We start from the raw sequence: 14,704 nt of genomic DNA, 5'->3' as shown, positions 1-14,704 counted from the left end.
ACAAGCCCACACTTGCTGGGAGGGCCTGTGCCACCAGGTCTAGTGTAGGGATATAGACTGGATGGGAATTTTGTGTGTGAGCCAAAAAGATACCCTGTCTAAGAGTTTGAACAGTGGAATGACAAATCAACGGACTGACAAATCATCATCCCATCCACAAACAGGACAATGGTTTTATTCGGGGACAAAATACCATCTGGTTTGCATCCCTGGATGGAGGACCAAATAATTTATGCGTTGTGATGGAGCGACCTATCAGTGTGAGAGCTCTAGCTCAAAGTTGACACAAGCTGTGCCACATATCAATTTCAAAGTAGCCTAAGTCATTGGCTCGACCAAAACATGGACCGAGAAGAATGGCTTGGATGGGAGGGCTTATGGACGTGATAGGACGGAACAATATTTGGACAAGACAAGTTTTAGACGAGATGATTTCGATGCACTCCTAAAATTTGGGACGTAGTACGATACGACCTTCCTCCCGTACCATCATTTGTTCATGTTATGGATTGATTGGCATTTATACCTATGGATGGCATCTAAACAGGTCCTACGCTTACAGGACCCAACAAATAGTACTCGCAAGTTTGGCGCTTAGTTGATTCGAACCTATGTCTCCCAAGTTATTGAGAAAGACACACTAGCCTTAGGAACAGTTGGTTTATTGAAATATCATCAAGTTACGCAATATTTATTCGTGTAGAAATCACAACATTATATGAGCTTAACTCTGAAAGAAATTATTTTACGCATGAAGTTACACTTTTGATAAATTGACACCAAAATTTAAAGATTTAGTTTAAAATGACAAATAAGACATAAATAAAATTGGAAATTGTAGATTTCCATTTGTGTTGAGAAATTAAAAAGTTAAACAATTCAACAAAAAAATAAAAAATAAAAAGTATTAATTTTATTGTTGAAAATTACTTAAGGATTAGTTTATTCAATGATGATATTCATGATTTTTGAATCCCGAAATGCTTGAATATGGTTATATTTTGTAATGATTGAGGGTGATTAAAAATTATTTTAAATTAAAGTGATTGCATATTGCATTAATATGGCACTTACGTTTTTATTTGTATCGTGGAATGTTGTATGAAATGAAAACCTATTGAGTCTACATGGATCTAATTTAGTATCCATGGGATATGGTTAGTCTATATATCAATATATTAGGCTTGAAAGTTTGTCCATGATTTATAGTCAATATACATTCACATCCTTGGACCGTACGTGAGACATATATATTATTCATCTGCATTGGATAAAGACACATGAGATATAAGATGTCGCATACTGCACAACATAATGATTGAAACCCAAAAACCCTCAACCAAACTCGAAGCAGCAATGCGAGAGCAACATACTCAAACGTGGTAGTCCTTTGTTATAGTTGTAGGATCCCAGTCTCTTTAAGTTGGGTTGGTGAAGAGAACTAAAGACTCACATATTCGGGAGGCAGACAAAGCATTAGTGTATGCCATAAGGCCGGGTAGAGAAACGCTATACTTTGTGGGGGCATATTCCAGGATTACTCGCAAAATCTATCTGTCGTGTCATGGAGGTATTGCTCAGACCAAAGTGAGTGGGTGTGGGGTTACACCTCAAGCCGCATGAGGCTTGTGGACCAAACGATGTTCGTATACTACAACTAGTTGCGAGTCCCATGATATGGGGATCAATGATATGTATTATGACTCATGGGGGTATAATCCAGGTCATTGTGTGCCTTTTGGGATTCTAATCCCCAATACGCAGATGCCAGTTTCTATGCTTCCATACATATGGGATGTATGGATTGATAAATTATAGTGAGAGTCATTATCACGAAGGTAACATATTCTAAAGCTTAATGGATCTGAATCCATCTCATATTACAGGAACTCTCATTTACAAGTAGTCCATTATGTTGCACGTTTTATGCAATATATTTACAAGTCATTATGTTACGATGTGCTCATGATTTTGATGAGTCTTCAATGATAAATGCTTATGATGTGTACATATTGATGATGCCCATGTTGAGTCCACATTAGATATCGAGATATATACATTACATTTCACTAATTCGATATTCATATTTACAAATGACTTTCATTTTCCCATTACCTATATTACTTCAAAACATTATAGATTGCCACCTAGTTCTTTAAGGTCCTGTGGCTATATTGTGTTCACTCCTTATTTGAATCAATTTTCTCATGTTTGTATTTTAAATTGATTTCTTGTGTACTTCATCCCAACTTAATAATAACAAAAAGTAGTACTACAAAATACTTTTTAGAATCCAATTCAGGTCAACAGTCACAAGATGTTTATACAAGGCAAGATGTCTCAAAAAGTGTCTTGCAGTGAAGAAGACAAATTAAGGTAAAGAGAAACTTGAAAAATATAGTACTTACATTTGGACATTAATGAAATAATGTGTGAGGCAAATCTTGCAGTTTGAATTGTTAAACACTACTGGCCCTTTTGACCATTGAGATAAATGGGTTATTTTTATTTGATGTCTTCAGTAAAAAACATATTAGATACAAGTTTTTCAATATGCATGTATGAAGATATAATTAACTTTACAACTTATAGGTATCAAGTGTTCAAGGGGTGACACATCATTTTCAAAGGACACTTGAGCAACTCAAACAAGTATCGGAGACATGGACACAACTTTCAATCACTCATTCTGAAATATTATATCAGTATTGACATGTGTCCCAATTCGATCAGCTTTAACCATTATAAATATATAGGCTATGGTCAATGTTTTCTTGAAGATTTTATGTGGGTGACACACTATGGGCTTTGATTCAGGAGAAAACATTTCACCTATCTAGGTTTCACATAAGGACTGCGATAAATATTAAACGGCTAAGTTAACATTAGACTTTAATACTATTTGTGAAGAAAATCAGATATGTTCCCAGTAGAAGTATAACAGATACTCAGGGATCCAGACCATGCGACTTTAAATATAAGCTTTGATGTAGACACGTATATATGATGAATAGAATAAAGTTCATTAATCTGTACTCAGATCTATGGATGTTGGATAGCTCATAAAAAAGGACATCATTCATCTAAATAGTTTTTGGACTAGTTGTACTTGACTTCTTATACTTGACTTTGTGTTTGGAAGGACATGAAACTAAATAAAACAACACAATGTATTTCCACTCCCCTTATTTATTATGGCGGAACCTGTAGCCATAAAACTAATAATACAAACAGCGTATAATGAGTGCTCCTTACTATAAGAAAATATTTTGAATCCCTGGATCCTAGTATACGAAATGATTAGTAGGTTATTTTATATCGCAGACCAGAAAGTGGCTATTAGATTCAACACACAAATGTTTGTTCTTCAATCTTTGTTGTACTTTGATTATAGTGCATGACTTCCTAATCGTGCAAGTAAACCCTTCTTATGAGGAGGGAAAGAATAAGCTTAAGAAGATGATATATTTTAAAAAGTGGGATTATTTCCTGATATATTACAAGAGACATCTAAGTAAATATGGGTAGGTGAAAGCAATGTGCATGGTAAATGTGAATGATTCATGATTCCCACCCTTATTTGTGCTAAATGATACAAAAAAAAGGGTTAATAGACAACGTTAGGTAAAAGTTGACATACACATATTAAGCAGATTATAGGCTATATGCAACGGTAAGTTAATGTATGGTGGCTAACAAGGAAGCCAAGGCATAATTCTAACTCTTACAGGTCCAGGGCATCTTATATATTTATTCGATTTTATTACGAATGCAGTTTCTCACACATAATCAATGTATACCAATGTAGTTTCTTACTTAGTATTCAACTTAGACATCTCCTATTGAGTTATTATAACTCTAAAGAGAATGGTCTATTCAATTATTAATATCTAAGCACCAACCAAAATAGCGCGAATGTTTTTACACAACTTAGTGTGCGGATTGATATAGAAAAACTTATGTTGGAATCGTTTTGTGTGTGTCCAGCTTCTATTTCATACACCAAATCAACACAGCTTCTTCATAACTATAGGCACCACCTTTATTACCAATAAAATATCACCTATATTTTACTCATTGCAAAATCATATATATTAATGCCTTTCCTATTTGACAATACTGATTTCACTTCAAAACCTTCTGGATTGGGAACATGTTATTTATTTTCATGCAGCTACATTGTGTTTAATTATTGTTCGAATCTATTATCTGGAGTTTATCGCGTGAACTGATTACTTGTGTACTTGAGGCAAACTTAATCAATGAAGAAAAGAAGTACAATAATCTAGTACTTTCAAACAGATTCGAACCAAGCGCTGTAAGCTCTCTATTCTTGGGCACACATCTAGGACATTGGTTTCTTGCATAAAATAAGAAAAATAATTGTCTTATTTTCCGTAATAAAATACTGTCTAGACATTGTCTAAGTTTCTTATTCCAATTTCACACTGTCCATTTTATATTTAATGGCAAGCACATGTCGTAAGGAGTATTATATTTGATTTGTATCTGGGGTCCTATGTACATCGCATAAAAAATGCAAGTCAAGAAAGACGTGTGTAACACTATATAATTAATTTTATAGGACATATATATTGACTGTTCACCAGGCTACATATCATAACCAAGAGACAGAAGCATAACTCAATCCAATATCGGAGACATGCATATAGCTTGTAACTTATTATTCTTAAATATTAAATAAGACTTGACATAAGTGTCGGAATTGGATTAAAATTTAGCCTGGATTAATATGTAGGGAAAGGTGCATGTTTTTGGAATATATTAGCGGGTCCGCCTAAACAAGGCATTTATTGAAGAGAACAATATTCATCTATCTACGTGTAGATTGTGACAGCAATAAATATTAAGTGACCAATATAATGTTGTCATTTTAATATTATTCTTTAGCATTTGAGATAACATGACACTAGTGCACCCATATAAACTTAACACTTTCTCTTCAACTCAAACGATATACCATGAAATACAAATTTGACGCATATTCATGCATGTCATGAGCACAACAAAGCTAATAAGTTCATACTCACTTCTTTCAACTTTTAGTAAGTCAATAAAAATAACATCATTCATCTTAAATTAGGTATTTAATTAATTTTAATTTACTCATTGTCGAGACGGATGTGAAACTGTATAAATTGAAGCATACTATATTGTTGGGCGCAAACACTCGCGGAAACATACTTGGACGTGAGCATCTGCAGAAGATGTCAAGGATAATCCCAATAGGATACGAGGAGAATCACCGAGGCATAGTAGTTAGACTTGTCACATCCCTATGTCGTCACCGTCAAGAGATTACCAACTCCAAAGGAGAAAGAGGAAATGAGGAAGAGAGTTCTAGTTCAAAAGAACATTCAAGAAACTCTACTCAACTCAAAGGGAGAAAAGTTAATACATCAAGGATGTGATGGGGATGAAGAAAACAACCTAAGGCCTAAATGTCCCCTAAAAACTAGGCATGATCCTAGAAAGTAGGCATGATCCTGTTCTCAAGGATGTGCTAGTTCATCCTACTTTCTAGGATGTACCAAGTCATCCTACTGTCTAGGATGTACCAAGTCAACCCCACAATCATAATACTTAGGGCTGGGGAGTTTGACCTTTTCAACAATCTTCACCTTGGCTAACTTTCTAGTCAATGCATTTGTCATTCGATCATCTTTAAGATACTCCACCTTCATCGAGGTACCCTATCCTTTTTCACTCATATGGTCTAGCCGCAAGTTTCAAAATAGGTTCTCATTAGTTGATGACTGATGGGATGTTTCTGTAGAAGCTCCACCTAGAACGGTGCTCCCTTCCAGTTTGAAAATGTTGGCTCGTTATCGACTCCCTTTCATAATGAGAAGAGAACCTTTATAAACTTTAAGCACACCATGATCGACCTGAAAATAACATCCATTCGACTCCACCACACCAAGCGAAAACATGTTCTGACCCAAGGACGGTACATGCCACACATTCCCCAACACTCTCACCACGCCATCAATCATCCGAATCTTCATGCTCCCAATGCCAACAACCTCACACAAAGCATTGTTTCCCATACAAACAGTCCCCATCGAACACCTATAGGAGTCAAACTAGTCAGCATGTGGGCACATATGATAACAACAGCTAGAATCAAGGATCCATGTGTCCGCCAATGCCGCAGCCGCAATTAGGGCAAAATAGACTTCACCATCATCACTATCCTCCACCTTTGTGACATTGGCCAAATTCGTCTCTCCACTTGCTCTATTACCACCATTGAACTTGAGACAATCATGCCTTAAGTGCCACTTGACATGACACTTATGGCATTCCTGGTTTTTCAACCAGTTGTCCCTTGACTTGGACTGTCCACTATTCTTCTTTCAATTTCCGCTTCTCTCCGTCGTACAACCTCTTTCTTGCCTGCCTTGCATAAACAACCATGACTCTGATCAGCATCAAATGCAGACCGTAGCTGGTCTTACTCTATCAATGTCCAAATTGCCTCATCAAGACTTGGCATGTTCGTTACATAAAGCATAGTCGTCAAAAGGTTCTCGTACTTGTTGGGCAAAGAAATCAACAAGGTGATCGTATTCCTCTCCTCAGAGAAGTCGTCGTCAAACTTCTCAAATTGAACGCAAAGGCTTTGGAAATGATCAATATGAGCATGCAATTTGGTGCATTCGGCCATCCAGAATCCAAATAGCTTTGCTTTCAAGAAAGATTTGCTCAACCCGCATATCGTCGAGCCAATGTCTTCCATGTACGGGCAGGATCTTTAAGGTCAAAACATGATATTTCGCACCATCCGACAAACATTAACGAATAGTGCTCGTGGCTTTAATTTCTATTTGTCTCCAAGCGCCATCCTTGACACATTAAGGTTTTGAATCATCCAAAGCTTCAATAATACCCTTTTTCAATTAATATGTCCTTCACTTTTTGTTGCTATCGACTGAAGTTGATCGAGCTGCTCAATTTCTCAACGTCACATCGAGAAATAATGGAGTTGTCATTTCCTAAGCTGTAACACATCCCCTCCAACCCGTAGCTCTAATACCACTTGTCGGGCACAAACACTCACAGAAGCGTTGATGCCGGACGTTGACGATGTCGTCGTCTAGACAGGTATCGAGACAATGCTCTAATACTAGAATGATGCAAGACATCGTCGGGGGCGTCGTCTTATCGGTGCCGATGGATAAATTCTCTACCAGAAAATATAACTAAAGATGTTGTGTGACCAAGGCGGACCTACGTGTGGGCCCTGCCTCGTGGGGATTTTCCAAGCTCCAAACTCAAGGGTGGGTGACTGGTGAGAGTGACGGTGACCTCCTGACCCTCGTCAGTGCGACAAGGGCGACTACGGTACCGAACGGAATACTTCTGTTGGCGCTTAAACGTAACGGACGGGCTCAACCCGTACCTAGGAGGACGCTCGACTCGTAGTTTTCTCGATAATTTTTTCACCTAAACTAGCCCGAGCGCGGTGGAGCACAGTCAATAATATAATGAAGATGATAATATAACAGGTGACCAAGGGGACGGCATACCTCGTCGGTGGCGTCGCTTGTTGTCAGGGTCCTCATCGGTGCAAGTGTCGGGACGGGAAGGTAGGCAGAGGCGTGTCGTTGACGGGCACGACTTGTCGATATCACGGCGCGGGAGGAGTAGTCGGAGCAGAGGCGAGGAGGAGAGAGATGCGACGATTAGTGGGCACTAGCGATTAGTCGAAGCTCGACGGGCACGTCTATGTCAAAGGGTTGCTGTGGCCGGAGCAGAACACATAGTGTTACTCGGTGCGGATGCATTCGTCACATATAACACAACTGCTGGCACTCATTAGACAAGGCGCCGGCAACATCAATTGTAGTGTGGCATGGGCACAAGGAGACAGCGCACCAGGTGCAGCCAACTATGGGTCTGATGTCAGACGTCGTTGAGGACATCGTCCGGTCGGCACCTAACATGATGACTCGGTACCAATATGAGATAGTGGTATCGAATGTCGACGGTGTCGTCGTCAGACGGGTAACCCTAACAGCTCAATGTAACTACGATGCGCAAAATGAGAGTCCTACGTGTCGTACGTGCAGGCTCTGACTCGTGGAAGGCGCCGAGCTCCAAGCTTGGACGGGGTCGCCGGGTGACGGTAACGGTGGCCTCTCGAACCTCGTCGAAGCGACGAAGGCGTCTACGGCCGAACAAAATCTATCCGTAGGGTTCGCACGTAACGGACATACTAGTCCGTACCAAAGACACTAAAATGTCGTAGTTTTCTCTCAAAACCTCACTCACCTACGTAGCCCAAGCGCGGTAGAGTCAAATCGAAATTACACTGCGAGAGATAAGTAAATGAGCATCGGGAGGCCGACGTACCTCGTCGACGGGGCTCGTGGTGCAGAATTCGTTGACAGTCGCGGCGGTCAGAGCGGGTTTGGCGGATGGGAGCCGGAGAGCTGACGGCGAGGCTCGACAGTCTCGGGCTGGAGCAGGTGTCCAAAAGATGGACTGAAGAGAGGGCCGGCGTCAAGGCGGGATAGCACTCAGCGAGCACTACCGCTCCATGTGCAATGGGGGCGCAGATCAATCGAGTCGGATGATTGGGACACAGGTGTCCATGGCAAGCACGGTCGTTCAAGTAGACGACAACCAACGGCAGACGTGAGGGCGCCGAATCCGACTCAAACTAGCAGCAACGGATAATAGTCACACGTCCTTGGACGGGCATATGCGTAGGAGTAGGGGCACTCTCATTCGACAACGACGGCGCAGTCTGGGAAATTTGCGCTCGACGGTCTTTGATCGGGCAAAGAATGATCGGTCCAGGTCAACAGCAGGGCGGCGACTGGCCAGCATGGTTCGTTGCCATAGATGATCTGTCGGTCCCTCCCACGATCAGCGTCGATAGAGATTGGTAGCGGGACGTAAAGAAATTCCGTCGAAGGATGTTCGGCCGAAGTTTCCCCGATTGAATTGCCGGCTCAAGGTCGTAGGGCCCACTCAGGCGCCGTGAGCAGGTGGGTTGTGGCTGCAATTTCATCCTCTCCCTTCCTCCAGGACACGTCCTCTTCTTCTCAACGGCGTGACGCCGAGACTGGTATGTCGCGTCTCAAGAATTTGCACCATAGGTGGATTGTGGTCGTCCGCAGATGGAATTTCCACCGTAGAGAGGAAAGGACGGAAAAGGGGTGGGAAGGAGAGCGATGCCCTACCTCCCTTCCTCCAGGAATCGTCCTCCTTCTCAACAGGGCTCTTTTCTTCAGCCCTCCTTCCTTCTTCTCTCGGGAAGGAGGGGAGAGACCTGTGCCTTTCGATAAAAAAAACTCAATACAAAACACAAGTCTACCATCTTAGGGCGCCCACTCTTTCCTTATAAGGGGAAGTCAATTGGGCCCCCTAAATGGATCAACAAGGGGAAAAGAAGGGCCCATGAAGGGGGCCCTTAGATAATGGGCCCCCTCATTACAAAATGAAGAGGAAAAGTGAAATAACAAAGGAAAAGGGGAAAAGGCTAGAGGCCCCTTCCCGTAATGATGAAAATGCGGGCACGATACGTGTCACGGTGCGATGAAAATGGGACGATGAATACAAACAAAATACAAAACACGACAAATGAAACGATGAAAATAAGATAGGGTATTCGAGCATTATTACCCGATCTTCGACGACGGTAACGGGCGGCGCGGACGACGTCATTGACGATCCTTGATGGCGTGCGCCATCAGGGTCCTTCGCAGTGGGCGGAACATCATGGTTTTGTGCGGTGGATGACTAACAATCGACGCACAAAGTTGTCTGGGCCACACAAAGAGAAGATGGTGTCCCAAGTTGACTGCACGACTCAAGGCAGAGTATGCGGACGGCAGGTGCAACAATGCTATCCAGCCCACTAGTCGCACAGCTGGTATGTGCGTGCGCGGAGGTTAAAAATGACGGTGAGTCATCCCAGTGGCGTGGAACCAAGGACTGAAGTTCACGCGTTCTCGTGATAGGACCACCATTGGTCCCGCAGGACACTGCATCCACGGCGCATGTGCAGATCATTGCAGCAGCACGAGTGATGCAATACGAGAGCGCCGGGATTATCGGCTCGTATTACAACACAGTAACAATGACGATAAACCAAATAGGGTAAGTATGAGAACATAATGAAATTTGAGAAAACACCCTAATGAGCAATCAAGTATTCTGTTGGACCAAGTGAACAATCCAGTAAATTCACGAAGGAGGAAAAGAATCAAGACAGCCTCCCAATGACCCTCAAGACCACTAAAATACCTAAGATGTAAGAAGCGTTTGACGGCTCGAAATTTTTCACACTTTGATATCAGGAAATTTAATCTTATATCACAATGAAAATCCTACCTCTCAACAAGCGATGGCTATCCTATTCAGTTAACATTCAATAATTCAGCAAAGGAACTGATAGGGGAAGATGGCACTACAGGAAGTAATGATACTGAATTAAGAAGGGAGGACGAGATAGAACCTGGCAGGCGTCAACTAGGGAATCACTGGCAGTCGAGGACGTGAAAACACGGCGGCACGAGATGGAGCACGGTTCGCAGCAGGAATCTTGGAAGATGCAAGCACGGCGCGGTCAGGGCAGCGGAGCACGGCGAGGCACGGCATGCAGTGGGTTGCGGCATGCGTGTGGTGCGATGCGCGGTAGTGTGTGACTTGTGGACAGGTGCGGCGAGCGGCGAGCGCGGGGCACAAAGGCGCAAAGGAGCGCGGAGGGCGCGCAGAGGACAGGCGGCGCGCCACAGCCGCGCGACAAGTGTGGCATGCGGTGGGCGCGTGACACGAGATGAGCGCGTTGCAGGCTCGGCACGCTGTACGCAACGAGGCACGGTGTACGGCGAGCGGATCGCGGTGTGCGCGGGTGGCAGCGGAGGCGACGATCGGGACTTCTTCAAGATTCAACTAGGAGGGTCGATTCTGGAGGATTCTTGGACGTGAGCTGTCAAGAACTCAGGTTTCTTGATTTGAGATCTTCCAAGAAAAGACTGGGGCATGGGGAGACGGGTTGACGGTGAGGCGATCCACGGAGTGATCTCGACGTGGGGCGAAGCGATGATGAAGGCTCACGTTCTCCACTCTCTAGAAACCTAACTGCTATCTACTCTCTCTAAGACAAAACGAAAGAAACTTTCAACTTTTCAATTTTCAAAATCCTGCCTCACTTGGGCATGACATCCCCTTATATAGGGAGGATGAGTGCCAAGCGGACGAACCTAGGTGAAGAAACTATCGCAAGACGAAGTCCCCCCTAGACAAGCAGTACAATGGAAAACAAAGATGAACGGACAAGGCCCAACAACAATGGCCCAATCCGATTGTTCAACAAAAGGAAAGAAATACAGCTGAAGCAATATAGAAAACTTACGAGCAATACTTTAAGTTGGGGTCATGAACATCGGTGCGAGCGGCTCGGTGAGGCTGGATCTGTCCCGTCCTGGAGTTGACGCATTGGCCCCCCATCAACGAGGTCTTGTGGTGCTTGGAGGCCGAGGGTCGTTCAGGCGTCGTCAAACTGAACGAGTGTTCGGACACCTACGTGGCAAAGATCGGTCACGCAAGCATGCGGGACCGGTGCTGTTCTCACCGGCATGTGCAGGAATCAGGATCGTGCAATGGTTCATTGTTTTCACGGTCTGTAGGAACGACTCTTGCCACATGAAAATAAACAGTGACGGGGGCAATTAACACGAGGCAGGTGTGGGCTTCCGACGACCGAAGGTTGCACGATAGTCTAGGGGCAGTGCAGCGGATCGTCCGGCGGGCGACTACTTGAGTGACGCGATCGGGGCATGAGAATAGTATGACGACAAGCTCATGCGACAATCTTCTTCTCTCTCCTTCTCCCCTCGTTTCTCTTCTTCTTCTTCCTCCTTCCTTCTCCTTTCTCATTCTTCTTGGTGATATCTGAACAACGTGGAATAACTGCCAATACAAATCCAGATCTGAGTATGAGCAGTGCCCATCATGGCCTTGTATAGGGCCTTGATGGGCCCTTTACAATGAGTCCAACAAGGGGGGGCCCACAGGAGACCCCCTTTTACAACATAAAGAAAGAAACTAGGTGATTAAAACGATGCGAAAATAAAACGATACAGACGAATTCGACGGTACGTATAAGAAAACACGATGATACAGATGTCAAAAACAAAAACATGATAAAGTGGCGAATGAAATAAGCACGAGCTGATGAGAGATTCGATTTCATTTGATGGCACGGTTATGCTTCTCACCCAGGGTGTTAAACCCCGATTTCTTCTCCATAGCCTTGGTGTGCCGGTCATGCGGTGCGCGAGCCGCTGGGTTGTCGGTGACGATGATGACGGCTACGATGACGTGGCGGCAATCTCGGACGGGCACTCTCCATCATTTTCTAGGATGATCATAGAAGGTAGGCACAATCCTATTCTCAAGGTGTGCTCGGTCATCCTACTTTCTAGGATGTACCAAGTCATCATACTTTCTAGGATGTACCAACTCAACCCCCCACAATCCTGAAACTTAGGGCTGGGGAGTTTGACAGTTCTAACAAATATAGGCCCACTCACCTGATGGATATGGCCAATCCTCCATTCATTTAATTAAATATTATACCAATAAAATACTCGAATAGGTTAATATGAATATTCGAATCGTGGTATACCAAACGGTTAGTTCGTTAAATCATATCGCCTGACATAAAGTCACTATTAGACTGGAGAAACAAATATCTGTTATTGATATTGGTGTGTGAGTTCCTAATTTTGTGCGAGTATTGTGTGTGAGTTCCTAATTGTGCAATTAAAACTACTTAATAGTCGGAACAGAATAAGTTAGAATATAGGATTTAGTTTTCCAAATGTGATTATTTTCCCACTCTAGGGTATGAGACAACTAAAACGATATGGTCAGGTGGAGGCATTACGGACGATAAATATGATATAAACCGTTCATGGTAAAAGATTAGTACGTATCGGTTATCTCTCAAACCGATACGTACTAAGCAGATTATATGTAATATATATGATGGTAAAAGATTATCATATTATTTTATGGAGGATTAAAGACATACCAGTATATCTTAGAACATGGTGGATTGCTTGTGATCCAACAGGCATAGAAGCTCAATTATCCATTGGGTTCAATCAAATAGTGATTAAATGGTATTACAAAATTTTATAGACAAAAAACTTGTTTAGAGGATGTTTGGTGGAGGGGCACTAGATCCTTCATTGATAATGATACAAAACATTTTTTAACATCAAACGAGATGCCTTGAATCTGTTTCTTTTTTACTATGTAGTAACAGATGATGGGCTCGAACAAAATTCACGCGAGCCAGAAATATTCAGATGCCCATAATATTTTGCATTCATTTGCTCCATGAGCTCTTGATGTACTACGAGTGGCCTACCCACCGCACTTGATAGATAACAATAATCCTTGCGACAAACTAGGAGATATATTGTGCAACAATATTACATGATAGATATCTCAACAGCTTAACACGTCCCGCGCTACAAAGGGGTAGATTAAGATTCAATAACCAACATGGTGAATTGATAATCATGTTTAAAATAGCTGTTACGGTCTCTTTATGAATATTCTCCTGCTTGTGTTTAGAAGTTTCGCCCAAATTACTGTTTTATAAACCAATATTACATGGAACGAGCACCTGTTTTGTCAAATCTCAATTAAACCAATATTTGGTTTAATATTTGGATAATGGCGTAGAGCTATCCTTGAAAGAAGCGACTTGTGTGTTTAAATTATTGTCTGATATGCTTTTAAGAAATATAGACTTTTACTAAGTTTTCTTACTTGTATGATGATTAGATCCTCAGATACTTTTAAATTTTAATCCTATACTTCAGTCATACTCTCAAATTTCTGATAAAGATAGAAATAGATGCAGGAGTGCAAAACAAAGTGCCGTTTGTCTTTTATCGTGTTAAGTTCACCATACGAAAAAACCGGTCGCTATATTAATAAAGAGATCTTATATTCATGACTTAATTTCCTTTTTGCCGCCAATCGCGTACTCCTTTGTTTGTGTTACCAAATGCTTAGCCCGAGTATATTCTTTTTGGTAATCCGGATAAATATTCACCTCATTCCTTCATAATCTGCAGCACCACATGACAGAGAACGACGGCACGTCACAACACGACGGTCGTAGAAGAAGCATTCTCTAAGTAAAGGACAAGGGAGAAATGGAAACGCAGAATGCGGATGTGGGGGATCCTGGCGAACTACATTTATGTCGTCAAATGTTTTAAGGGCACACGAAGGTGGGTGCTACCCCGATTTGACAGGACTTAAGAAGATCGCGGATAAACTCATTATTGGAGATCGAATCCCTCTTCGCAACGGCACACAGGCAGTCAGGTACGGCTTGGATGGGCACTTGTTTCAGCTTAGCACAGCATAGCTGTGGAGACACAGTCCCCATTCCCCCGATAATAGCAGCGGACAGGACCACAGAGCAATCAGTGAGAAGGGAAAGATCAAGAGGACATGAGCCAGCAGGGGCGGGGGGCGGCGGTGGAGATGGTGGCGGGCGTGGAGATGGTGGGGGAGGTGGAGATGGTGGGTTATCAACTTGTGCTTCAATAATTCTAGTTTCGTTCTGGGCAGATCGACGTCGATTTCGCATTTAGTGCACGGCGTGCATGTTGTCATTAGCGATGCACGAACCGGT

At 42.6% G+C, this 14,704-nt stretch overlaps 1 long non-coding RNA gene across 1 annotated transcript; it reads right to left on the bottom strand.

The window, feature by feature from the left end:
* Nucleotides 1-5,030: 5,030 nt before the first annotated feature.
* Nucleotides 5,031-9,330, bottom strand: LOC144701174 (uncharacterized). Its single transcript, XR_013580935.1, has 2 exons — nucleotides 8,380-9,330; nucleotides 5,031-5,219 (listed from the first exon to the last, which is right to left on the bottom strand). It is a non-coding gene; the product is annotated as an uncharacterized LOC144701174 (long non-coding RNA).
* Nucleotides 9,331-14,704: the final 5,374 nt, after the last annotated feature.

The sequence above is a fragment of the Wolffia australiana genome, chromosome 3, assembly GCF_029677425.1.
Source record: "Wolffia australiana isolate 7733 chromosome 3, ASM2967742v1".
NCBI lineage: Eukaryota > Viridiplantae > Streptophyta > Magnoliopsida > Alismatales > Araceae > Wolffia > Wolffia australiana.
This window is presented reverse-complemented; position numbering and strand designations above follow the sequence as displayed.